Here is a 26,839-nt window from a genome sequence, read left to right on the forward strand (position 1 = left end):
TTTGTAGTTTTCATGGTATAGGTTTTTCACTTCTTTTGTCAGTTTGATTCCCAGGCACTTGATATTTTAATTACTATTTTAAATGGTATCAACCTCTTAATGGCATACTCCTCTACTTCCTTATTTGTATAGAGGAATTTGTCTTTTGTGTATTGATTTTGTAGCCCAACACTTGTTATGTTGGCTTATTGTTTCTAGGAGTTTTACTGTGGATTCTTTAGGGTTTTCTATATATATCATCATATAATCTGCAAATAGAGATAGTTTGACTACTTCTTTCCCTATCTGGATTCCTTGGATTCCCTTCTCTTAACTGATTACTATTTCTAGCACTTCTAAAACTATGTTGAATAAGAATAGAGAAAGTGGGCAGCCTTGCCTTGTTCCTGACCTTAGTGGAAAAATTTTCAGTTTTTCACCATTAAGGATTATGTTGGCAGTGGGCATTTTATAGATAGTTGTAACTATCTTGAGGAAGGTTCCTTCCAATCCTATGTTGCAGAGTGTTTTCAGCATAAATTGGTGTTGGGTTTTTGTCAATAGCTTTTTCTGCGTCGATTGATAAGGTCATGAGGTTTTTGTCTTTCTTCTTGATGATGTGATGTAAGAAGTTGATTGATTTTAGTGTATTGAAACATCCTTGCATCCCCGGGATGAAACCTACTTGGTCATAGTGTATAATCTTTTTGATGTACTGTTGAATTCAGTTTCTTAAGATTTTGTTGAGGATTTTTGCATATATGTTCATTAGTGAGATTGATGTGTAGTTTTCTTTCTTGTTGGGGTCATTGTCGTCTTTGGGGATGAGTGTTATATACTCCTGTAAAAGTAGTTAAGGAGGGGGCCAGGTAGGTGGAGAGAGGCGGGGGCAGCCCTGGCGCTGGGCCAAGGCAAAGGCAAAGACCCAAAAGAGCAAAAGGCCTAATTTCCTCTGGTCAAAACCTTATCTACCTTTTCCAAGACCCCTCCCAGGAATGGGCGGGGTCTTGCAGGTAAGGTCAAGTTACCTAGGGAGAATGGAGGGATGAGGCTTCATCCAAAGGCTCGGGCCCAGGGCACTACTGCTGAACTGAGCCACAAAGCACTTGCCCGCTTGGCATGCACCCCTCGTGCCTTTGCTGGCCTCAACTCCCTGGAGGTGGTGAAGCACAAGATCTAGGCACTGCAGCAGGCAGATGAGGTGGAGGCCCTCATGCAGTGCCTGCAGCAGGAGCTGGACGGAGAGCGGGAGCAGTGAGAGGAAGCCAAAGGGTATGTGGCCGCCCTCAATTGACACATCCAGCTGGTGCAGGAAGAGTTGAACAGGGCAAAAGAGCGACTGGCCACAGCCCTGCAGCAGCTGAAGGAGGCCGAAAAGGCAGCAGATGAGAGTGAGAGAGGGATGAAGGTCATCAAGAACTGGGCCATGAAGGACGAGGAGAATATAAAGACTCAGGATCTGCAGCTCAAAGAAGCCAAGCACATTGCCGAGGAGGCCAACCGCAAGTATGAAGAGGTAACTCGTAAGCTGGTCATCCTCAAGGGTGAGCTGGAGTGAGTGGAGGAGCTTGCCAAGGTGTCTGAATTGAAACGCAGGGACATGGAAAAAGAGCTTAAGAATGTCACCAACACTGGACCAGATGCTAAATGAACTAAACTATACCTAGCACTTTCCACCTGGCTCTGCCCCCACCAGCCTGACCTCTGTGCCTTGGCAGAATCATCGAGCAAATCATGAATAGATGACCAAATATTTTGTATCAAGAAGCTTTGAGCACTGGTTCCTTCCTTCCTTCCTTCCTTCCTTCCTTCCTTCCTTCCTTCCTTCCTACCTTCCTTCCTTCCTTCCTTCCTTCCTTCCTTCTTTCCTTGTCTGCCTTCCTTCCTTCCTTCCTTCCTTCCTTCCTTCCTTCCTTCCTTCCTTCCTTCCTTCCTTCCTTATCTGCCTTCCTTCCTTCCTTGTCTGCCTTCCTTCCTTCCTTGTCTGCCTTCCTTCCTTCCTTGTCTGCCTTCCTTCTTTCCTTGTCTTCCTTCCTTCCTTCCTTCCTTCCTTCCTTCCTTCCTTCCTTCCTTCCTGTCTGCCTTCCTTCCTGTCTGCCTTCCTTCCTTCCTTCCTTCCTTCCTTCCTTCCTTCCTTCCTTCCTTCCTTCCTTCCTGTCTGCCTTCCTTCCTGTCTGCCTTCCTTCCTTCCTTCCTTCCTTCCTTCCTTCCTTCCTTCCTTCCTTCCTTCCTTCCTTCCTGTCTGCCTTCCTTCCTTACTTCCTTTTTCTCTTTTCATGACACAGGCTTCCTTCTCTCTCTCTTCATCCTTCAGTTGCACTGGCTCCTGAGATGGGCGGGTCCATGCAACGCTTGGGGAACAGAGCAGCCCCGCTTGGGACTCAGACTCCAGGCCAGAACATCTGGTTCAAATAGGGATTTTCTTCTGTCCAGGGCCAAAATGGGTCGTCTACAACAGGTAGGTGAACCTGGTCAGACTGGCTCTTTGCCACCTGCCACCACGCAGAAAAGACTCTTAGCAGTAGGGGGGCATTGAGAAAAGGTCTGGTTATTGCCCAGAGACTTCCAGGGGAGCTGCACCCACCCCCAGCCCCTAAGGGTTGTTCCCAAAGACCACCTGGGACATCTCCCCTAGGAATGGCAGGAGGGTTGGTCCTCGTCTGTTTGGCAGAGTCAGCCCAGAGAGCTTCTATTATGCAGCAAAAGTAGTAAAGCTGCTGAGCCAGCACCAAGCCCTCCCTCTGTCCTTCAGGGCAGCTGGCCAGACCTCGCTTCAGGACCAAGTGGGTGGAAGGTGAAAAAACTGATTAAACTGGACACAGGCCTCCGAACCAAAAAAGTAGTTTGGGAGGATTCCTGTCTTTTGAATGTTTTGGAAGAGCCTAAGGACCAGTGGTTTTAATTCTTCTCATGATGTTTGATAGAACTCACCTGTAAAACCATCTGTACCTGGACTTTTGTTCTTGGCGAGTTTCTTAATTACTGATTCAATTTCCTCAGGTGTGATTGGCCTGTTTAGGTTTTCTACACCCTCATTTTCCAGTCTCGGAAGATGATGTTTTTTCCAGAAATCTGTCAGCTGCTTCTGGGTTCTCTAACCTAACTGAGTATAGTTGTTCATAATAAGTTCTCATAATGTATTCAATTTCTTGGAGGTTATGTTGTAATCTCTTCCATTTTATTTGTGATCCTGGTTATTTGGGTGATTTCCCTATTTGTGGTGAGTCTTGCCAGCGGTTTATCAATCTTATTTATTCTTTCGAAAAACCAACTCCTGCTTCATTGGTTTTTTTGTATTGTTTTCCTAGTTTCTATGTTGTTTATTTCTGCTCTGATTTTTATTATTTCTTGTCTTCTGGTTGTGTTTGGGCTTTTTGCTGCTGTTTTTCCAGTTCCTTAAGGTGTCCCCTTAAATGGTTGATTTTTGTCATTTTCCTCTTTCCTGACATAGGCCTGTATTGCTATGAGTTTTCCCCTAATTACTGCTTTTGCTGTGTCTCACAGATTTTGATAGCTTGTCTCATTATCGTTTGTCTCAAGGAATCTTTTTATTTCTTCCTTGAGTTCCTCTTTGATCCAGCTGTTGTTGAGTAGCATGTTGTTTAATCTCCAGGTGTTGGAGTTTCTCCACAGTTTTTTAATAGTTGATCGTGATCTCTGTTACATAATGATCTTATAGAGTGCTTCTGATAAGTCTTATGTTCGTGACCTTGTGTAAGTTAGATTTATATCCTAAGGCATGGTCTATTCTAGAGAAGGTTCCACGTGCACTTGAGAATAATGTGTATTCTGTTTTCTTGGGATGGAGAGCCCTGTATAAGTCCATTATGCCCACTTCCTCTAGTTTCTCGTTTAGGGCTCTTATATCTTTGCTGCTTTTCTGCCTAGTTGATCTGCCTTGTGGTGATAGGGGAGTATTAAAGTCCCCTATTACTATCACATTTCCCTCCATGTTTTCCTTTAGGTTTGTGAGCAAATCCCTTATATATTTCGCTTGCTCTACAATTGGTGCATAGATATTGATAAGAGTATTTCTTGCTCTAAGTTTTCCCTGATTAGTAAGTAGTGAACCTCTTTGTCCCTGAGCACATTCTTGAGATTGAATTCAATTTGATCTGATATGAGAATGGCTGTAACAGGTTTTCTTTTTTTGTGTTCCATTAGCTTGAATTACTGACTTCCATTCTTTTATTTTAAGCTGGTGTGTATCTTGCTCTGTTATTTGTGTTTCTTGCAGGCAGAAAAACTCTGGTTTTTGTTTTCTGATTCAACCATATATTCTGTGTCTTTTAATGGGGGGAATTTAGCCTTTTGACATTTAAGGAGATTATTGACAGAATGGGATTTTGTGCTATTGTACTGAGTAAAGTGATGTTACAATCAGGGATTTGGATTGTGTAATAAATCTCTAAGTAGTTCATTTAGAGTTGGCTAGGATAGTGAAAATAGTGTGATTTTTCTTATCTGAGATTGTTTTTAGTCCTTCCTATATTGAGAGTTTTGCTGGAGAAAATCCAACAGGTGGACATTAAACAACATGCTACTCAACAACAGCTGGATCAAAGAGGAACTCAAGAAAGAAATAAAAAGTTTTCTTGAGACAAACGATAATGAGGAGACAAGCTATCAAAATCTGTGAGACACAGCAAAAGCAGTAATTAGGGGGAAACTCATAGCAATACAGTCCTATGTCAGGAAAGAGGAAAATGACAAAATCAACCATTTATAGGGACACCTTAAGGAACTGGAAAAACAGCAGCAAAAAGCCCAAACACAACCAGAAGACAAGAAATAATAAAAACCAAGCAGAAATAAACAACATAGAAACTAGGAAAACAATACAAAAAACAATGAAACCAGGAGTTGGTTTTTTGAAAGAATAAATAAGGTAGATAAACCACCGGCAAGACTCACCAAAAAGAGGGAAATCGCCCAAATTACCAGGGACTCTAAGTTGGATGTTTCTTTCATTCAGTAATTTGAATATATCATTCTGCTGTCTTCTTGCTTGAGTTGTTTCAAATGGGAGATCTGGTTTGATTCTTTTTTTGGGGGGAGGTCACACCCGTTTGGTGCTCAGGGGTTATTCCTGGCTAACGTTCAGAAGTTGTCCCTGGCTTGAGGGGACCATATGGGACACTGGGGAATCAAACCGTGGTTCTGATCCTTGGATAGCGCCTGCAAGGCAGACACCTTACCTCTAGTGCCACCTCGCCGGCCCCTGGTTTGATTCTTATGTTCTTTCCTTTGTGCTTGAGGGATTTTTTCCCATATTGCTTTAAGGAATTCGTCTTTCTCTTTGATTTTTTGCCATTTGGATTACTATATGTCTTGGTGTTGGTTTATTAGGATCTATTTTATTAGGTACTCTTTTTGCCTCTTGAATTTGAACCGGAGTCTCTTTTCAGAGGGTGGGAAAGTTTTCTGCTATGATTTCCCTCACCACTTGTTCTTATACACTCCCTGTTTTCTTCCCTTCTGGTATTCCTATCACCAGTAGATTATTTCTTTTTGTTTAGTAAATACCTGAAATTTTCTCTCAATGCCTTATCTTTTATTGGCTTCTTTGTCATTTTTGGTTTGTACTTTTTTTTCAAATTCTTCTATGTGATTCTCCAACTGTGTAATTCTGTTATTATGGCTTGCTAAGATGTTTCTAATTTCCTTTAATTCTATTTGTATAAATTATCTTATCTACTGTAAAAGTTCATCTTTGAATTATTTGATTTGCTCATCTATGAATTTCTTGAACTCACTGGCAAGTGATTCTGTGATTTCTAATGCCAGTGCTTTCAATGCCACTTCTATGTCCTCATCTATTGGGTTCATGAGTTTTGATGGACTTGGAAACTTGCTAGGATTTCTTTCCATATCTCCAGCTGATAGTGTTTTCCTTGGTTTTCCATATTTCTTTGCTTTTGGTGGCTCAAAGTGTTCTGCCCTTGTTTTCAGCCCTCCTATATCACCTGTGGCATGTGGCCAGATCCCTATGCTGGAGTGTGGCCGAAGGCAGGGATTATGAGGGCAGTGGCTGAGATTTGGCCCTGTCCTCAGATCTCTACAATCTCGAAATTGTAGATACCTGTGAGAGGATGTAGTCCCAAACTCCGATAATGGCAACCTCTGATAGCCTCACCTCGGATCTTTCCCTGGTAGCTGTGAGAGGAGCAGATCACCACCTGTCCAGTTCCCCAGACACTGCTAATGATGACTGGCAGCCTCCCCTGAGCTCTGCCCTCAGCACCTGCGAGAGACAGATTACTACCCATCCATCCCCAGGCGTGCACCACAACCTCCTGAGTTCAAGCCCCAGTATGTGTGATGAGGCAGTTCAGTACCTGTCCATCTCCAGACATGCTAATGTCCCACAGCCTCCCGAAATCAAACCCTGGTTCCCGCGGGAGAGGCAGGTGGGCATCTATCCATCCCCAGCCATGGACCACAGCCACCCAAGTTCAAGCCCTGGTATGTGCATGCTAAAGGCAACCAAAGCCTCACCTCAGACCAAGCCCCGGTGCCTCTGGGAGAGGTAAGTTGGTATCTGTACATCCCCAGGCATGTGCTGCAACCTTCCAAGTTCAAGCCTCAATACATGCAGGAGAGGCAGGTCAGCACCTGTCTGTCCCCAGGTGTACTAATGGCTTCTGCAGCCTCCCCTGAGACCAAGCCCTGGTACCTACGAAATGTCAGGTCAGCCCCCATCCATCCCCAGGCATGCACTACAGCCTCCTGAGTTCAAGCCCTAGAGAGGAAGATTGGTACCTGATTTTTCCCAGGCATGCTAATGGCGACCTCAGCCTCCCCTAAGACCATGCCCCAGTGGCTGAGATGTAGTTTCTCTTCAAGTTCTTCTATGCTATCTCCAACTGTGTAAATCTGCTATTATGGCTTGCTAAGATGTTTTTTATTTACTTTAATTCCATTTTTATGGATTCTCTAATCTTCTGCAAATGTTCCTTGAGTTGGTTGATTTGTTCATCTCTGGATTTCTTGAACTCACTGGCTAGTTGATTTCCTCTGCTTTCATTGCTGCTTTTAGGTCCTCATCTATCGGGCCCGTGCATTTTGCTAGGATTTCTCTCCATATCCCTGGTTGTTAGTGTCTTCCTTAGTTTACTCAAATTTCTTTGCATTTTGTGGTTTGGCTTGGAGTGTACTGCCTTCAGATTTCAGCCCTCCTTTGTCATCTGTGGCATGGGGGCTGGGCCCATTCTCTGGAGTGCAGCTATAAGTGGTATGATGGCTGCGGTTGCTAAAGATTTACCCCACCCTCGCCCTCACTCTACCTGCTAGAAGGTGTAGGTCACCTCCACCTTTCCCAACCACAGAAGGTTTCCCCTTTCCCTGTAACTGCCAGAGCTGTGGTGGAAGTATGGGACTGGGTTAATTTCCCATCCCACTCTACCTGTCAGGCAGCCTGGTTCAAACTTGAGTGAGCCTGTGTCAGCACAGTGGTGGAGCGCTGCCAATCTGGTCGAGCCTGGGTCAATTTCCTATCCCTCTCTACCTGTCAGGCAGCCTGGTTCACCTCTGAGTGCACCTGTCCCAGCCCAATGGTGGAGCGACTCTGGTTAAGGCTTTATTTTTATAAATACATTTATTCTGAAACCCCAGAATTAGGAATTACTTCAACATTTAAGTTTCTTTTAAGAAAGATATTTCAGGGCTGGAGAGATAGCAGGGTTGTAAGGCGTTTGCCTTTCATGCAGAAGGATGGTGGTTTGAATTCTGGTATCCCATGTGGTTCCCTGAGCCTGCCAGAAGCAATTTCTGAGCATAGAGCCAGGAGTAACCCCTGAGTGCTGCCGGGTGTGACCCAAAAACCAAAAAGAAAAAAAAAAAGAAAGATATTTTGTGGCACAATAAGGAGTATTTTTATTTTCCTTGCACTCAGTCAACCTGAATTTGACCCCCCCACATCCCATATTATCCCCTGAGCAGTGCCAGGAATTATCCATGACATCAGTGCTAGGAATAACCCTTGAGCATCGCCAAGTGTGGCCTAAAAATGAAAAGAAAAAGACATTTCACAGGAGCAAAAGAGATAATGAAGAAAGTAAGAAAATTACTTTGTATACAGTCTACCTAAATTTGATCCCCTATATATGGTACCCTGGGCATTGCCAGAATGATATATAAGCAAAGATCCAGGAATAGGTCCTGAGCATCATCAGATGTGGCCCAAATGGACTAAATTTTTTTTCATGTGGCTGAAACTGCAGTAGATAATTATTACTCTGGTTCTAGCCAAACTTCATTAAAACCTTCTAGAAGATACATAATCTTACAAGCATGGATGATTTTCATTCCTACAACTAAGTAATGGGTTTGCCACAGGTGGTGTATGGAGTGTAGTGCATAGAGATTCAGCTCTAAAAGTCGTGTCTCAATGTAGAATGACACAACTGATATGAGAGGAAGAGAGATGTCAGGACTGGTGAGCTCTGGAACTATGTTCCAATCGGTAGTGAGGCATGTGATTAAGAGAGAATGGGACTTAAAGATTCAACTACAAAACTTTGGTCACACCTCAAGGTTAATACACTTTGCATAATAGACAGACGGACTTCAAGTCAAGTGACTTTTGAGCCTATGACTGGCAAAGGGATGCTGCACAGGTCTCCCACTAGGTTAATGTACTAGAATAATAGAAGGCATATAGTTGTCAGTTCAAGCAATTTTGGGACTGGTAGATGGCAAAGGGGAGCAGCACAACTTGTTTGGGGTATAGAACGTTAACTCCAGACGAGTTGTCCTACCCCTAAGAAGCCACATCTGTATATGAAAGAGCAAATGACTTCCATTCCACCTGATATTCAGGCATACAGGCTGAAAGAGAGTGGCATAGGTACTTTGGAGAGTGGCAGACATAGAGATTAAGTTCAAAATGTCAGGTCCCATCCCTAGGATGATGTACTTGAGGTGAAATGGTAAGCAGATTCCCAGATATGTGACTGTCAGATTGACCACTGGGAAAAGGAAGAAATGCTGGTGTCCTGAGAATCCGGTGGCACAGAGTTTTAGCTCCAGAGTGAGGTCTAGCCTGTACGATGAGGCACCTGGGATCAGAGGGCTAATGGATGTCAGGACAGTGACTTTTAGACTTAATGCTGGCACATAGTGTTATAGGAATTGTGTGGGGAGTCTAAAATACAGAGAATTCAGCTCCAGGAATAATTTCTGTAACTTGAATGAAGCAGCTGAGATTTGAAAGTAGGCTGATGACATGCCTGGTGACATTTGCTTTTACAGCTGAGAACTGTTTGCTGCACATATTGTTTGAGGAGACTGGGCAGATATTTAGCCCTAAAAGTCTTGTTTTGTCCTAGAATGAAATACCTGGGATGAGATATCAAGTGGACTATAGGTTGTGCAACTTTCTTGCCCATGGCTGTAAAAAGGAGAGCGACAGATGGTGTAAGAATTTTGGGGTATAATAGCAAGACTCTGGAAACAACCAAGATGCCCTTCAACAGATGAATGGCTAAAGAAACTATGATACAAATACACAATGGAATATTATGCAGCTGTCAGGAGAGATGAAGTCACGAAATTTTCCTATACATGGATGTACATGGAATCTATTATGCTGAGTGAAATAAGTCAGAGAGAGAGAAAAACACAGAATGGTCTCACTCATCTATGGGTTTTAAGAAAAATGAAAGACATTCTTGCAATAATAATTTTCAGACACAAAAGAGAAAAGAGCTGGAACTTCCAGCTCACCTCAGGAAGCTCACCACGAAGAGTGATGAATTTAGTTAGAGAAATAACTACATTTTGAACTGTCCTAATAATGAGAATGTATGAGGGAAATGGAAAGCCTGTCTAGAGTACAGGCGGGGGTTGGGTGGGAAGGAGGGAGATTTGGGACTTTGGTGATGGGAACGTTGAACTGGTGATGGGTGGTGTTCTTCACATGACTGAAACCCAAACACAATCATGTATTTAATCAAGGTGTTTAAATAAAATATATAAAAAAGAGGCAAAGAGCCACATTCATATTGGCCTGGAGCCGCATGCAGCTCAAGAGCCGCATGTTTGCCACCCCTGACTCTAAATAAAAATTGATTGCTGAATGAAAGAAATGCGGAAAAAAAAAGAATTTTGGGGTATAAAGCTTCAACTGTAAAAGTTAGGTACCACCCCAACATTGACTCATTTTGTATGAGAAAGCAAATGGAAGTCAAGAAGGATGATTGGCTGACATGTGTGAAAGGGGCCTGGTGAAGCTAATGTAGGAAATCAGGACCACAGAGATTCAGCTCCAGATATCTGGTAAGAAAGAAAAGAAATGCCAGGTAAGTTAAATTTATGGCCTACTGCTAGTAAATGGTTGCGCTTAGGTGGTATGATGTGAAAATGGCATAGAAACTCAGCTCCAGAAGTCAGGACTTGCCCCTCGTAACACACACATTGAGATAAAAGGGTAGAGGGACATCAGACCAGGAAACTTTTGAGCCAATATCTGGGAACAGAGAGCAGCACAGCTGGTATACGGGGAATAGAGATTTAGATTCAAAGGTCTAGCCCCTAGGTTAAAGGACCTTTTATGAGAGAGCTGACTGATATCAGGATGTTTGACTTTTGGGCCTACAGCTAATATCCAGGAGCTATACAGGTAATTTGGAAAGTCTGGTGCATAGATATTTAGCTGAAAATGTCATAGTCTCCCCTAGTGCTGTAGGCAGCTTTTGTCCTACATCGCTATCTGGACTTCACTGAGCCAGCTTCAGGGAGAGTGGGCTGCATGGGCGGCAAAATATGAAATAAATGAGAACCACACAGGAAGTATGGGGACAACACTTTCTGGCAGGCATGTGACAACTTTAATCTCCAAGCCAGGAGTATTTAAATGGGTAAAGGGACAGTAATACATATGAAAAGAATGCCCACATTTTCTTTCTTTGCAAAGTACAGAAATTTATCAGTGTACTTTGATCGTTAAAACAACACACAGGTTTATAGGTGGTTTGTAATCTTAGAATCTTATAGGTGGTTTGTAATCTTAGAATAAAATATAATTCAGTTAGGAGCTCAGAGGATAAAAGGAAAGCAAAATTTTATATTTCAAAGTAGTTCCTCTCTGGCCAGGCCCTAGGTGTCATACTGATGTAAATTAAGAGATAAGCAAGAAACTAGGTTTCCTATAGCAAATTTTCTTTACCTACCGTATATATTCCAGTATACTGCACACACGAATTTTCGATTAAAATTGGTATAAAATTTTGTTTCACACCAAGCATTGTAATTGACAAAAACCATTGTTGAACACATGCGGCCATGATAAAATCATTTATAGACAAGGTACACTGGTACCTGGTACACAATACCGAAATAAAATTATCGGTAATATTTATTTAAAATGCTTCAAAGTCAGATTCATCATCAGATACACTAAAGAGTTGTTACCATTCTTCTTCTTTTATCTATTTAAACAAGTTTATTACATACATGATTGTGTTTGGGTTTCAGTCATGTAAAGAACACCACCCATCACCAGTGCAACATTCCCATCACCAATGTCTCAAATCTCCCTCCTCCCCACCAACCCCCGTGTGTACTCTAGAGAGGCTTCCTATTTCCCTCGTACATTCTCTTTATTGGGATAGTTCAAAACGTAGTTATTTCTCTAATTAAACTCATCCCTGTTTGTGGTGAGCTTCATGAGGTGAGCTGGAAGTTCCAGCTCTTTTCTCTTTTGTGTCTGAAAGTTATTATTGCAAGAATGTCTTTCATTTTTCTTAAAACCCATATATGAGTTAGACAATTCTGTGTTATTCTCTCTCTCTGACTTATTTCACACAGCATAATAGAATCCATGTACATCCATGTATAGGACAATTTCATGACTTCATCTCTCCTGACAGCTGCATAATATTCCATTCTGTATATGTACCACAGTTTCTTTAGTCATTTATCTGTTGAAGGGTATCTTGGCTGTTTCCAGAGTCTTGCTATGGTAAATAGTGCTGCAATGAATATAGGTGTAAAGATGGGATTTTTTTTTTTTAGTTTTTGGGTCACACCCAGCGGTGCTCAGGGGTTACTCCTCGCTGTCTGCTCAGAAATAGCTCCTGGCAGGCAAGGGGGACCATATGGGACACCGGGATTCGAACTAACCACCTTTGGTCCTGGATCGGCTGCTTGCAAGGCAAATGCCGCTGTGCTATCTCTCCAGGCCCAGGAAGGGATTTTTTGTATTGTATTTTTGTGCTCCTAGGGTATATTGCTAGGAGTGGTATAGCTGGGTCATATGGGAGCTCAATTTCCAGTTTTTGGAGAAATCTCCATATTGCTTTCCATAAAGGTTGAACTAGACAGCATTCCTATCAGCAGTGGATAAGAGTACCTTTCTCTCCACATCCCCGCCAACACTGCTTGTTCTCATTCTTTGTGATTTGTGCCAATCTCTGGGGTGTGAGGTGGTACCTCTTAGTTGTTTTGATTTGCATCTCCTTGATGATTAGTGATGTGGAGAATTTTTTCATGTGTCCTTTGGGCATTTGTATTTCTTCTTTGTCAAAGTGTCTGTCCATTTCTTCTCCGCATTTTTTGATGGGATTAGATTTTTTTTTCTTGTAAAGTACTGTCAGTGCCTTGTATATTTTGGAGATTAGCCCCTTGTCTGATGGGTATTGGGTGAATAGTTTCTCCCACTCAGTGGGGGGCTCTTGTATCCTGAGTGCTATTTCTTTTGCGGTGCAGAAGCTTCTCAGTTTAATATATTCCCATCTGTTAATCTCTGCTTTCACTTGCTGGGAGAGTGCAGTTTCCTCCTTGAAGATGCCTGTAGTCTCAATGTCCTGGAGTGTTTTACCTATGTGTTGTTCTATACATCTTATGGTTTCAGGTCTGATATCGAGGTCTTTCATCCATTTGGATTTTACCTTCATAAATGATGTTAGCTGGGGGTCTAAGTTCAATTTTTTGCAAGTGGCTAGCCAGTTGTGCCAACACCACTTGTTGAAGAGGCTTTCTTTGCTCCATTTAGGATTTCTTGCTCCTTTGTCAAAAATTAGGTGATTGTATGACTGGGGAACATTCTCTAAGTATTCAAGTCTATTCCACTGATCTGAGGTCCAGTCGTTATTCCAATACCATGCTGTTTTGATAACTATTGCTTTGTAGTACAGTTTAAAGTTGGGGAAAGTAATTCCTCCCATATTTTTTCCAATGATTGCTTTAGCAATTCTAGGGTGTTTATTGTTCCAAATGAATTTCAAAAGTGCCTAATCCACTTCTTTGAAAAATGTCATGGGTATCTTTAGAGGGATCGCAATAAATCTGTATAATGCTTTGGGGAGCATTGGCATTTTAATGATATTAATCCTGCCAATTCATGAGCAGGGTATGTGCTTCCGTTTCCGCATGTCCTCTCTTATTTCTTGGAGCAGAGTTTCATAGTTTTCTTTGTATAGGTCCTTCACATTTTTTGTCAAGTTGATTCCAAGATATTTGAGTTTGTGTGGCACTATTGTGAATGGGGTTGTTTTCTTAATGTCCATTTCTTCCTTATTACTATTGGTGTATATAAAGGCCATTAATTTTTGTGTGTTAATTTTGTAGCCTGCCACCTTGCTATATGAGTTTATTGTTTCTAGAAGCTTTTTGGTAGAGACTTTAGGGTTTTCTAAATAGAGTATCACGTGATCTGCAAACAGCGAGAGCTTGACTTCTTCCTTTCCTATCTGATTCCCTTGATATCTTTTTCTTGCCTAATCTCTATAGTGAGTACTTCCAGTGCTATGTTGAATAGGAGTGGTGAGAGAGGACAGCCTTGTCTTGTGCCAGAATTTAGAGGAAAGGCTTTCAGTTTTTCTCCATTGAAGACAATATTTGCCTCTGGCTTGTAAATGGCCTTAACTATATTGAGAAAGGTTCTTTCCAGTCCCATCTTGCTGAGAGTTTTGATCATAATGGGTGTTGGACCCTATCAAATGCTTTCTCTGCATCTATCATGTGATTTCTATTTTTCTTGCTGTTGATGTTGTGTATTATGTTGATAGATTTATGGATGTTAAACCAGCCTTGTATTCCTGGATGAAACCTACTTGATTGTAGTGGATGATCTTCTTAATGAGGCATTGAATCCTATTTGCCCGGATTTTGTTGAGGATCTTTGCATCTGTATTCATCAGCTATATTGGTCTATAATTTTTTTGGTAGCATCTCTGTCTGGTTTAGGTATCAAGGTGATGTTGGCTTCATAAAAGTTATTCGAAAGTGTTCCTGTTTTTTCGATTTCATAAGAGTTTTTTCAGGATTGCTAGTAGTTCCTCTTGAAAGGTTGGAAATAATTCATTAGTAAATGTATCTGGGCCTGGGCTTTTGTTTTTGAGCAGACTTTTGATTACTGTCTTAATTTCATCAATAGTGATGGGGGTGTTTAGATATGCTACATCTTCTTCATTCAACCACGGAAGATTATAAGAGTACAAAAATTTATCCATTTCTTCCAGGTTTTCATTTTAGTGGCTTAGACTTTCTCAAAGTAGTTTCTGATCACCCTTTGAATCTCTACCATATCAGTAGTGATCTCTCCTTTTTCATTCCTAATACGAGTTATCAAGTTTCTCTCTTTCTTTGTTAGTTTTGCCAGTGGTCTATCAACCTTGTTTATTTTTTTAAAGAACCACCTTCTGCTTTCGTTAATCTTTTGGATTTTTTTTGGGTTTCCACTTCATTGATTTCTGCTCTTAGGTTTGTTATTTCCTGTCTCCCTATTTTTTGGGTTCTTTTGTTGAGTACTTTCTAATTCTATGAGCTGCATCATTAAGCTATTCAGGTATTCCCCTTCTTTCTTCCTGATGTGTGCTTGGAAAGCTATAAATTTTCCTCTCAGTACCGCTTTTGCTGTGTCCCATAGGTTCTGATAGTTTGTGTTTTCATTGTCATTTGTTATCAGGAAGGTTTTGATTTTCTGTTTGATTTTATCTCAGTCCCACTGGTTATTCAGTATTAGGCTGTTTATTTCCAGGTTAAAGTTTTTCTTCTGTGTTCCTTTGTAGTTCACAGATAATTTCAGGGCCTTGTGGTCAGCGAAGGTAGCCTGCAAAATTTCTATCCTCTTGAAATTATGGAGGTATGTTTTATATGCTGGCATGTAGTCTATCCTGGAGAAGTTCTATGTACATTAGAGAAGAATGTGTATCTAGCCTTCTGGGGGGGAATGTCCTGTATATATCTACTAGGCCTCTTTCTTTTATTTCTCTTCTCAGGTCTAGTATATTCTTGTTGGGTTTCAGTCTGGTAGATTTGTCAAGGGTTGACAATGCCATGTTGAGGTCTCCCACAATTATTGTTTTGTTTTTGATATTATTTTTCAGATTTGTCAACAATTTTATTAAATATTTTGCTGGACCCTCATTCGGTGCATATATGTTTAGGAGAGTGATTTCTTCCTGCTGTACGTATCCCTTGATTAATACAAAATGTCCATCTTTGTCCCTTACAACTTTCCTAAGTATAAAATTTGCATCATCTGATATTATTATGGCCACTCCAGCTTTTTTATAGGTGTTGTTTGCTTGAACAATTTTTCTCCAGCCTTTTATTTTGAGTCTATGTTTGCTGTGACTATTCAGGTGCGTTTCTTGTAGGCAGCAGAAGGTTGGATTGAGTTTTTTGATCTATTGAGCTACTCTGTGTCTCTTAACTCGTGCATTTATTCCATTGACATTGAGAGAAAGAGTTGTCCTGGGAGTTAGTGCCATCTTTATATCCAAGTTTGGTGTGTCTGTTCGTCAGTCTTGTCTTAAATTAGGCTGTTCAGTTTTTCTTTTAAGAATGGTTTTGAGTCTGTAAAGTTTCTGAGCTGTTGTTTTTTTGTGCAGCTATGTATTGTTTCTTCAAACCCGAAAGTGAGTTTTGCTTGGTGCAGTATTCTAGGCGAAGCATTTATTTTATTGAGTTTTGTCACTATGTCCCACCACTGCCTTCTGGCTCTGAGTGTTTCCGGTGACAGGTCTGCAGTAAATATCAAGGATGTTCCCTTGAATGTAATTTCTCTTTTTAATCTTGCTGCTTTCAGAATTCTGTGTCTATCTGTGGGATTAGTCATTGTGACTAGGATGCGTCTTGGGGTGTTTTTTTCTGGAGTCTCTTTTAGTTGGTACTCTTCGGGCACGCAGAATTTGATTGCATGTACTCTTTGGCTCTGGTAATTTCTCTTTAATGATGTTCTTGACCATTGATTCTTCCTGGAGATTTTCTTTCTGGGTCTCTGGGACTCCAATGATTCTTAAGTTGTTTCTGTTGAGCGTATCATAGACTTCTATTTTCATCTGTTCCCATTCTTTGAGTAATTTTTCCATTGTTTGATAATTTGCTTTAAGGCTTTTTTCCAACTTCTTCTGCTGTATGGAATTGTTATTCATCTCATCTTCCAGTGTACTAATTCTATCTTCAGCTGCTGTTAAGCCATGGGAAAGCTCATCCATGTTTTTCTTCAATTCATCTACTGAGTTTTTCAGACATGTTATTTGTTCTGAAATTTAGTTTGGATTTTTCTGATTTCTATCTTCATATTCTCTTGATTCTTATAAGTGTTCTCGTCTATACTTTCTTTGAGTTCTTTGAACATTTTCCACATTGTGACTCTAAGCTCCTTATCTGAGAACTCACCAGTTGGTTAGTCATGTTCGAGTCATCAGAGTTGCCATCATCATTCTCTATGTAAGGCTCTGGCCTGCGTTGTTTCCCCATTGTTACACTTGTATTTTGGGTTTTTCTACGTGTTGTGGTTGTATTCATTGGCTAAATGATGTGCAGGGCGCATGAAGCGAAGCAGAGTGGCGGAGCTTCTCTGGCTTCTCCCTTTCCGGGCGTGTAAACTCAACTCCAGGGAAAGCTAGCCGTCTGCAGATGAGCCACACACAGGATGAAATCAGGCTGAAAATGCAGCACAGCACAGAAGACAGGCAAATAGGGGTGCTGGCATCTGAGTTCCAGCAGAGTTCAGCAGCTTCCCCCATTCTCCTTGAGTCAATTTTTTATCAGTGTCCCAGTTGGCAGGAACATCTATTTCTCCGGTTTCTTTGTTTTCTTCTGAGTCTGAATTCCAGAGCATGTCGTCTTCTGTGCCATCCATTTTATTGCTGATGCCTGTCTTCAAAAAACTCTTGATGATCATTTCTTTTTTCTTTTTTTGGTTTTGGGAGCCACACCCATTTGATGCTCAGGAGTTACTCCTGGCTAATCACTCAGAAATTGCCCATGGCTTTGGGGAACTATATGGGATGCCGGGGGATCGAATCACAGTCATTCCTTGTCTAGCACTTCCAAGGCAGACACCTTACCTCTAGCGCCACCTCTCAGCCCCGATGATCATTTCTTTTGGTATGTCTTCCCATGATTTTTTTAACCCAGGATGTCACGAGAGATAGGCCAGTTTTCTTGATTTTTTTTCTTCACCCTCGCATACAGTACGTGGCTGCAGCCCAGAAAAGGTGGAGTGCGAACTCACAATTCGCCTGCACCCTCATTAGACCAGCCGCTCCTGCCACCCCACCCAGCCTTTTTTATAACGCACAGCCAAACTTTGATTTTTTTTTTTTTTTGGTAAAAATTTTTGCGTGTTATACTAGAATAAATACGGTAAAGATACCGGTTTCTAGCTTAAGGGCCAAGATTAACTTCCTAAATTTTGGTTTTGAAAGAGATAAAACTTAGATGAAAGAGGTACAGAATTATACCTACTAAATTCAATAGCTCAGTGCTATACTGGCTATACTGGCTATTGGAGTGTACATTATTTAGCAGGTATTCAAGTTGACTAAGGGAAGTTCATGAAACAAGGCAATCCTTTCTGTTACAAACTGCTATGTGCTTAAAGACAAAGAGCAGAATTTGTTTTGTTTTTTTTTTTTGATGCTGAGTATTCCAGGCAAAAATAAATTTATTTAGGTCTATATTGCCTGTAAAAATCCTTATGTTAAGATTAGAAAGCTTTTACTATATACACAGCATAAGAGAGTATGTATATAAACATAGATTATATATCAATTAAATGTTTGTAGTAAAGTGAGCAAAATTTTAGTTTCATTAACTGAACATCTCATTCAATTATCCACACTGAGAAGGAAGACTCAGTTGGCCTATTGGTGAGAGATCCCAGGAATCTTCCAGCCACACTTGAGTGAAAATACTTCTCAATGGGCATGCTGGTAATATTTCCTCAGGAATTTCTGATCAGCCACCCACACTAAGGTTATGAACAGAGGGTCTTCTGACTAACTTTAATGGGAATATTAAGAGTCCTATTATGTTAATTCTGTGACACCTTAGCTTTACTAACATAGGATGAAAGGGCAGGTGGACATCAGGTTGGGTGACATTTGAGCCAACACATGGAAATGCAAGTAGCGCAGGTTTTGTGAGGAGTCTGTTTCATGGAGATTCAACTCCAGGAATCAGGTCCCTAGAATAATACAACTGGTACAAATTGGCAAATGGACATCAGGAAGGTGACTATCAGACCTGCTGTTGGGAACTGAAAGTGCTCAGATGGTGTGAAATGTTTAAGACATAGAGATTCAGCTCTAGAGTCTTGTCCTGTCTCTAGAATGAGGCTCATGGGATGTCAGGCTGAGTGACTATTAAACCTATTGCTGGGAAACAGCAGTGGTGCATGCATTCTGGGTAATCTGGGATATAGAGATTTAGCTCAAAAACAGGTCCCTTCCCTAGGATGAAGAACCTCGGATAAAAGGACAGATAGACATCAGAATGAGATATTTAGGGCCTAGGGATGAAATATGGCAGCAGTACAGGTGATGTGTGGAGTTTGGGCATTAAGATTCAGCTCCAGAAGTAATTTCCCAACCCCTGGATGATGCACCTGGGATGAAGGGACAGACATTAGGGCATATGACTTTGTAACCTTCATCTGGTAAAAGCGAGCTATGCATATGCAGGTTGCATTGTGAAGCTGAGGCATAGGGAGTCACTTCTGGGATTTGGGGCAGTAAACCATTAGGATGAGCAAATTTTGGGCCAAATACTTGCTAAGAGCAGCAATGAAATAGCATGAGAATGGTGGGAAATAGATATTAAGCTCCAGAGGTTAGATATCCTACTGAGGATGATGGACCTGGAATCTATTGGACAAACAGTTTTCAGGTAGGGTGAAATTTGAGTCTATTCCTTGGAACCAGTTTTGGTGCATGAGGTATGGGGGATGGGCATAGATATTCACTCCAGATATAAGGTTCCACCCTAAGGTGATACATCTGGAGGTGAGAGGGCTTAAGGACTTCAGCCTGGATACTTGCAGAATGATGGCTGGGATAGGGAAGTGGCACAACTAGTTTGAGCATGTGTGGCATAGAGACTCAGCTCCTAAAGGCAGTTCCCACCCCTAGATAAATTTTGAGACTCCAACTGATAAAGGGTAGTTGTACAGTTTGCATGGGGAATCTGGGCCATAAGATTCACTTTAGGTGTTAAGTTCCACATCTACAATCATCACCTGGGATTTGAGGTCAGAAAAACATCAGGATGGGCAAAATTTGGGCGAATGGCTTGCAAGGGGGGTGCAACGAAATAGCATGGTGAGCTTGAGACATAGAGATTTAAGCTCTAGAATTTAGATCCTACACTTATGATGACATACCTGTAGATAAGAGCACAGATGGTCTTCAGACTGGGTACTTTTGGACTGATAATTTTGATATGAAAGTAGTGCAGCCTGTCTGGAGCATGTAGAAGATATTCAGCTCAAAATTTAGATCCCACCTAGGTTGATGCATATTTGTATGAGAGGAAAAACTAACATAATGCTCTTTGACTTTTGGATTTATGGCTAAGACCCAAGAGTCCTACAGGTGATATGAAAATCGGAGCATAGAGATTCAGCTCCAAATTCATATACTGCCTTGTGTGTTTTATCTTGGGTAGCAGATGGCAGTATGGGTAACTTTTGAGCTGACAGATGGGAAGGCAATTTGTGCATGTCACATAAAAAGTCTGGCACATAGGTATTCAGCTCAAAAATGAGGTCCTGCCCCCAGAATTCTACAACTGGTATGAGTAGGCATATGCACATTAGAATGAATAACTATTGGGACTTCAGTCAAGATCCTGTAGTATTCAGATGGTGTGAAGTCTCTAAAGCATAGAGTTTCAGTACAAAATTTAATATCTTGCCTCTACAATGACACACCAGGGATGAGAGGGCAGAAGGTCAGGATGTGCGACTTTTGGACTTACAACTGGGGAATGTGAGTAATGAATGTGATATAGAAATTGTAGGACATAGATATTTTGAATTTACAAGTCAGGTCCCACCCCTAACATGATCCATCTGGTATGAAAAACCAGACTAACATCAGATCAGGTGACTTTTGAGATTACAGTTAGTAAAGGCTACAGTTGAGACTACAGATTTTTCTGATTGTGTGTGGAATCTGTAGCATAGAAATTCACCTCCAGGGCTCAGGTCCATGATTAAGATCACTAATCTGAGATTAGAGGTCAGAAAAATATCAGAATGGGCAACTTTTGTGCTTAAGATGAGGAAAAGCAAGCATTGAAATGGCATGGGGGAGTGTGGGGAATAACGATTCAGTTATTTTGTTGAGGATTTTTGCATTTCTGTTTATTAGTGAGATTGGTCTGTAGTTCTTTGTCTTGGCAGTGTCTTTGGCATCTTTGTGAATGAGTCTGATATTCACCTCATAAAAGGAGTTAGGAAGGATTCCTGTCTTTTCAATGTTTTGGAAGAGCCCGAGAATCAGTGGTTGTAATTCTCGAAATGTTTGCTAGAATTCACCCATAAAACCATCTGGACCTGAACTTTTGTTCTTGGGGAGTTTCTTAATTACTGTTTCGATTTCCTCAGATGTGATTGGACTATTTAGGCTATCTACATCCTCTTTTTTCAGTGTCGGGAGATGCTATTTTTTCAGAAATCTGTCGATATCTTCAGGTTTCTTTAGGCTAACTGAATATATTTGTTCATAGTCTCATGATGTCTTTGATTTCTTGGGGTTCTGTTGTAATCTCTTCCCTGTCATTTGTGATTCTATTTATTAGGGTGTTTTCTCTTTTTTTTGGTGATTCTTGCCAGTGGTTTGTCTATCTTGTTTATTCTTTCAAAAAATCAGCTCGTGGTCTCATTGATTTTTTTATATTGTTGTCTGTTTCTATGTTGTTTATTTCTGCTCTGATTTTTATTATTTCCTTTTTTTCTGATTGTGTTTGTTTTCTTTGTTGTTTTTTCCAGATTCTTAAGGTGTCTTTGTAAGCTGTTGATTTTGTCATTTTCCTCTCTCCTGACATAGGCCTGTATCGCTATGAGTTTCCCCCTAATTACTGCTTTTGCTGTGTCAAACAGGTTTTGATAGCTTCTCTCCTCATTATCATTTATATCCAGAAATCTTTTTATTTCTTCCTTGAGTTCCTCTTTGATCCAGCTGTTGTTGAGCAGCATGTTGTTTAATGTCTAGGTGTTGGATTTTCTCCATAGCTTCTTTTTACAGTCAACTTGATCTTTGTTGCACAGTGATCTGATAGGGTGCTTCTAATAATCCTTATATTTGGACTTCATGCAAGTTAGATTTATATCCTAAGACATGGTCTATTTTAGAGAAGGTTCCATGAGCACTTGAGAAGAAGGTATATTCAACTTTCCTGAGCTGAAAAGCCCTGTATATATCCTTTAGTCCCATTTCCTCTAATTTCTCATTAAGGGCTCTTATATCTTTGCTAGTTTTCTGCTTTGTGGATCTGTCTAGTGGCAATAGTGGAGAGTTGAAATCTCCTACACAGTTCTTCCATATGTTTCTCTAGGTTTATGAGCAGATGCCTAACATATTTTGCTGGTTCTGTAGTCAGCGCATAAATACTGATCAGATTTAGTATTTACTGGTCTAATTTCCCTGATCAGAGGTAGTGACTCACTTGATCTCTGAGCACTTTCTTGAGGTTGAATGCAATTTCGTCTGATATAAGAATGGCTGTCCCTGGGTCGAATGGGAGCTCAATTTCCAGTTTTTGGAGGAATTTCCATATCACTTTGCAAAGAGGATGGATTAGACGGCATTCCCACCAGCAGTGGATAAGAGTTCCTTTCTCTCCACATCCCCGCCAGCACTGATAGTTCTCATTCTTTGTGATGTGTGCCAATCTCTGTGGTGTGAGATAGTATCTCATCATTGTTTTGATTTGCATCTCCCTGATGATTAGTGACGAGGAGCATTTTTTCATGTGCCTTTTGGCCATTTGTATTTCTTTTTTATCAAAATGTCTGTTCATTTCTTCTCCCAATTTTTTGTTGGGATTAGATGTTTTTTCTTGTAAAGTTCTGTCAGTGCCCTGTATATTTTGAAGATTAGCCCCTTATCTGATGGGTATTAGGTGAATAGTTTCTCACACTCAATGGGTGGCTCCTGCATCCTGGGCACTATTTCTTTTGAGGTGCAGAAGCTTGTCAGCGTAATGTATTCCCATGTGTTTATCTCTGCTTCCACTTGTTTGGAAAGTGCAGTTTCCTCCTTGAAGATGCCGTTAGTCTCAATGTCATGGAGTGTTTTATCTACGTGTTGTTCTATATACCTCATGGTATCAGGTCTGATATCAAGGTCTTTAATTCATTTGAATTTTACCTTTGTACATGGTGTTAACTGGAAGTCTATGTTCGCTTTTTTGCAACTGGCTAACCAGTTCTGACAGCACCACATGTTAAAGAGGTTTTCCCTGCTCCTCTTAGGATTTCTTGCTCCTTTGACAAAAATTAGGTGTTTGCATACCTGGGGAACGTTCTCTGAGAACTCAAGCCTATTTCACTGAGCTAAGGGTCTGTCTTTATTCCAATACAATGCTGTTTTGATAACTATTGTTTTGTAGTACAGTTTAAAGTTGGGGAAAGTAATACCTACCATATTCCTTTTCCCTAGGAGTGCTTTAGATATTCGAGGATGTTTATTGTTCCAGATGAACTTCATAAGTGTATGATCCACTTCTTTGAAAAATGTCATGTGTGTCATTAGAGGGATCACGTTAAATCTGTATAATGCTTTGGGGAGTATTGGCATTTTAATGATGTTAATCCTGCCAATCCATGAGCACGGTATGTGTTTCCATTTCCGTGTGTCCTCTCTTATTTCTTGGAGCAGGGCTTTATAGTTTTCTTTGTATAGGTCCTTCACGTCTTTGGTCAAGTTGACTCCAAGATATTTGAGTTTGTGTGGCACTACTGTGAATGGGATTGCCTTCCTGACTTCTATCTCTTCCCTATCATTATTGGTGTATAAAAAGGCCATTGATTTCTGTGTGTTAATTTTGTAGCCTGCCACCTCGCTATATGAGTCTATTGTTTCTAGAAGCTTATTGGTAGAGTCTTTAGGGTTTTCTAAGTAGAGTATCATGTCATCTGCAAACAGTGATAGCTTGATTTCTTCCTTTCCTATCTGGATTCCCTTGATATCTTTTTCTTGCCTAACCACTATAGCAAGTACTTCCAGTGCTATGTTGAATAGGAGTGGTGAGAGAGGACAGCCTTGTCTTGTGCCAGAATTTAGAGGAAAGGCTTTCAGTTTTTCTTCATTGAGGACAATATTTGCCCCTGGCTTGTGGTAGATGGCCTTAACTATATTGAGAAAGGTTACTTCCATTCCCATCTTGCTGAGAGTTTTGATCAAGAATGGGTGTTGGATCTATCAAATGCTTTCTCTTCGTCTATTGATATGATCATGTGATTTTTATTTTTTTTGTTGTTGATGTTGTGTATTATGTTGATAGATTTAAAGATGTTAAACCAGCCTTGCATTCCTGGGATGAAACCTACTTGATCATAGTGGATAATCTACTTAATGAGGCACTGAATCCTATTTGCCAGAATTTTGTTGAGCATCCTTGCATCTGCATTCATCAGCGATATTGGTCTGTTTTCTTTTTTGGTAGCATCTCCGTCTGGTTTAGTTATCAAGGTGATGTTGGCTTCATAAAAGCTATTTGGAAGTGTTTCTGTTTGTTCAATTTCATGAAAGAGTCTTTCCAGGATTGGTAGTAGTTCCTCTTGAAAAGTTTGAAAGAATTCATTAGTGAATTCATCTGGGCCAGGGCTTTTGTTTTTGGGCAGACATTTGTTTACCGTTTTAATTTCATCAATAGTGATGGGGGTATTTAGATAAGCTACATCATTTTCCTTCAACCGTGGAAGATTATAAGAGACCAAGAATTTTTCCATTTCTTCCAGGTTCTTATTTTTAGTGGCATAGAGTTTCTCAAAATGGTTTCTTATTACCCTTTGAATCTCTGTCCTATCAGTAGTGACCTCTCCTTTTTCATTCCTAATACGAGTTATCAAGTTTCTCTCTTTGTTAGTTTTGCAGTGGTCTATCAATCTTGTTTCTTTTTCCAAAGAACAGAATTCTGCTTTCGTTGATCTTTCGGATTGTTCTTTGGGTTTCCACTTCGTTGATTTCTACTCTCAGCTTTCTTATTTCCTTCTGTCTCCCTATATTTGGGTCCTTTTGTTGATCAATTTCTAGTTCTATGAGCTGCGTCATTAGGCTACTCAGGTATGCCCCTTCTTTCTTCCTGACGTGTGCTTGCAAAGCTATATATTTTCCTCTCAGTACTGCTTTTGCTGTTTCCCATAAGTTCTGATAGTTTGTGTCTTTATTATCATTTGTTTCCAGGAACCTTTTGATTACCTCCTTGATTTCATCTTGGACCCACTGGTTATTCAGTATTAGGCTGTTTAACTTCCAGGTGTTAAAGTTTTTTCTTCTGTGTCCCTTTGTAATTCACAAATAATTTCAGAGCCTTGTGGTCAGAGAAGATAGCCTGCAAAATTTCTATCCACTTGATATTATGGAGGTATGTTTTATGTACTAGCATGTAGTCTATCCTGGAGAATGTCCCATGTACATTGGAGAAGAATGTGTATCCAGGTTTCTGGGGATGTAGTGTCCTATATATATCCACTAGGACTCTTTCTTCTATTTCTCTACTCCGTTATAGTATATTCTTGTTGGACTTCAGTCTGGTTGACCTATCCAGTGTTGACAAAGCCGTGTTGAGGTCCCCCACAATTATTGTGTTGTTATTGTTATTATTTTTCAGATTTGTCAACAATTGTATTAAATATTTTGCTGGCCCCTCATTCGGTGCATATATGTTTAGGAGAGTGATTTTTTCCTGCTCTACATACCCCTTGATTAATATAAAATGTCCATCTTTGTCCCTTTCAACCTTCCTGAGTATAATGTTTGCATTATCTGATATTAGTATGGCCACTCCAGCTGTTTTATGGGTGTTGTTTGCTTGGATAATTTTTCTCCAGCTTTTTATTTTGAGTCTATGTTTGTTCTGACTATTCAGGTGCGTTTCTTGTAGGCAGCGGAATGTTGGATTGAGTTTTTTGATCCATTTAGCCACTCTGTGTCTCTTAACTGGTGCATTTAGTCCATTGACATTGAGAAAAAGAATTGTCCTGGGATTTAGTGCCATCTTTGTATCAAAATTTGGTGTGTCTTTTGGTTAGTCTTGTCTTAAATTAGGTCTTTCAATTTTTCTCTTAAGACTGGTTTTGAGTCTGTAAAGTTTCTGAGCTGTTTTTGTCTGTGAAAGCATGTATTCTTCTGTCAAACCAGAAATTAAGTTTTGCTGGGTATAGTATTCTAGGTGAAGCATTCATTTCATTCCGTCTTGTCACAATATCCCACAACTGCTTTCTGGCCTTGAGTGTTTCTGGTGACAGGTCTGCTGTAAATCTCAAGGATGCTCTCTTGAATGTAATTTCCCTTCTTGATCTTGCTGTTTTCAGAATTCTGTCTCTATCTGTGGGATTCGTCATTGTGACTAGGATGTGTCTTGTGGTATTTTTTCTGGGGTCTCTTTTGGTTGCTACTCTTCGAGTATGCTGGATTTGATCAGATATATTCTTTAGCGCTGGAAGTTTCTCTTTAATGATGTTCTTGACCATTGATTTTTCCTGGAAATTTTCTTCCTGGGTCTCTGGGACTCCAGTGATTCTTAAGTTATTTCTGTTGAGCTTATCATAGACTTCTATTTTCATCAGTTTCCATTCTTTGACTAATTTTTCCATTGTCTGTTCATTTGCTTTAAGTTTTTTCTAATCTCTCCCACTGTATGAAATTGTTATTTATCTCACCTTCCACAGCACCATTTCTATTCTCAGCTTCTGTTACCCTGTCCCAGAGCTTATCCATTTTGTCATTCACTTCGTTTACTGAGTTTTTCAGGCCTGTTAGTTGACATGTTATTTCAGTTTAGAGTTTTGTGATTTCTGTCTTCATATTTTCTTAGTTCTTGTTAGTGTTTTGTTCAACACAATCCTTGGTTTCTTTGAGTTCGTTGAGCATCTTCCATATTGCTAGTCTAAAGTCCTTATCTGAGAGGTTGATTAGTTGGTTGGTCATTATCTGGTCATCAGAATTGTCATCTTCATTTTCTATGTCTGATGCTGGCCTGCGTTGTTTCCCCATTGTCACACTTGTTTTGTGGGCTTTTCTACGTGTTGTGGTGGTATTCATTGGCTAAATGATGTACGCAGCCACACTCCTCTGGCTCCACCCTTTCTGGATGGGTCGACTTACCTCCAAGGGAGGGGAGTCCTCCGTGGATGAAGCCTCGCACAGGATCAAATCTTAGGGCTGAGTATGCAGCAGAGAACACAGTCTGGAGAGAAATGCTGGGCTTCGGTGATCCAGAACATTTCTTAGTGTGATTTTTTTCTTCTTGTTGCGATGGTGTTTTTTCCTTAAAAGAGCACAGCTGTGCTCTTCTGGAGCCTCTTTTCGGCCCACTCCCAAGAGTGTCACGTGGCATGACAGGAGATAGACACACACAGGCAGCACTCACAATTTTTCACAGTCGGGCCCCCCTGGGC

At 40.6% G+C, this 26,839-nt stretch overlaps 1 protein-coding gene and 1 pseudogene across 1 annotated transcript in view; both read left to right on the plus strand.

Moving 5' to 3' along the window:
* Positions 1-26,839, plus strand: part of HDX (highly divergent homeobox) — a 316,379-nt gene that overhangs the window by 66,411 nt on the left and 223,129 nt on the right. The window lies entirely within an intron of this gene.
* On the plus strand, positions 1,025-6,057 carry LOC125999370 (tropomyosin alpha-4 chain-like; annotated as a pseudogene).

Source organism: Suncus etruscus, chromosome X, assembly GCF_024139225.1.
Source record: "Suncus etruscus isolate mSunEtr1 chromosome X, mSunEtr1.pri.cur, whole genome shotgun sequence".
NCBI lineage: Eukaryota > Metazoa > Chordata > Mammalia > Eulipotyphla > Soricidae > Suncus > Suncus etruscus.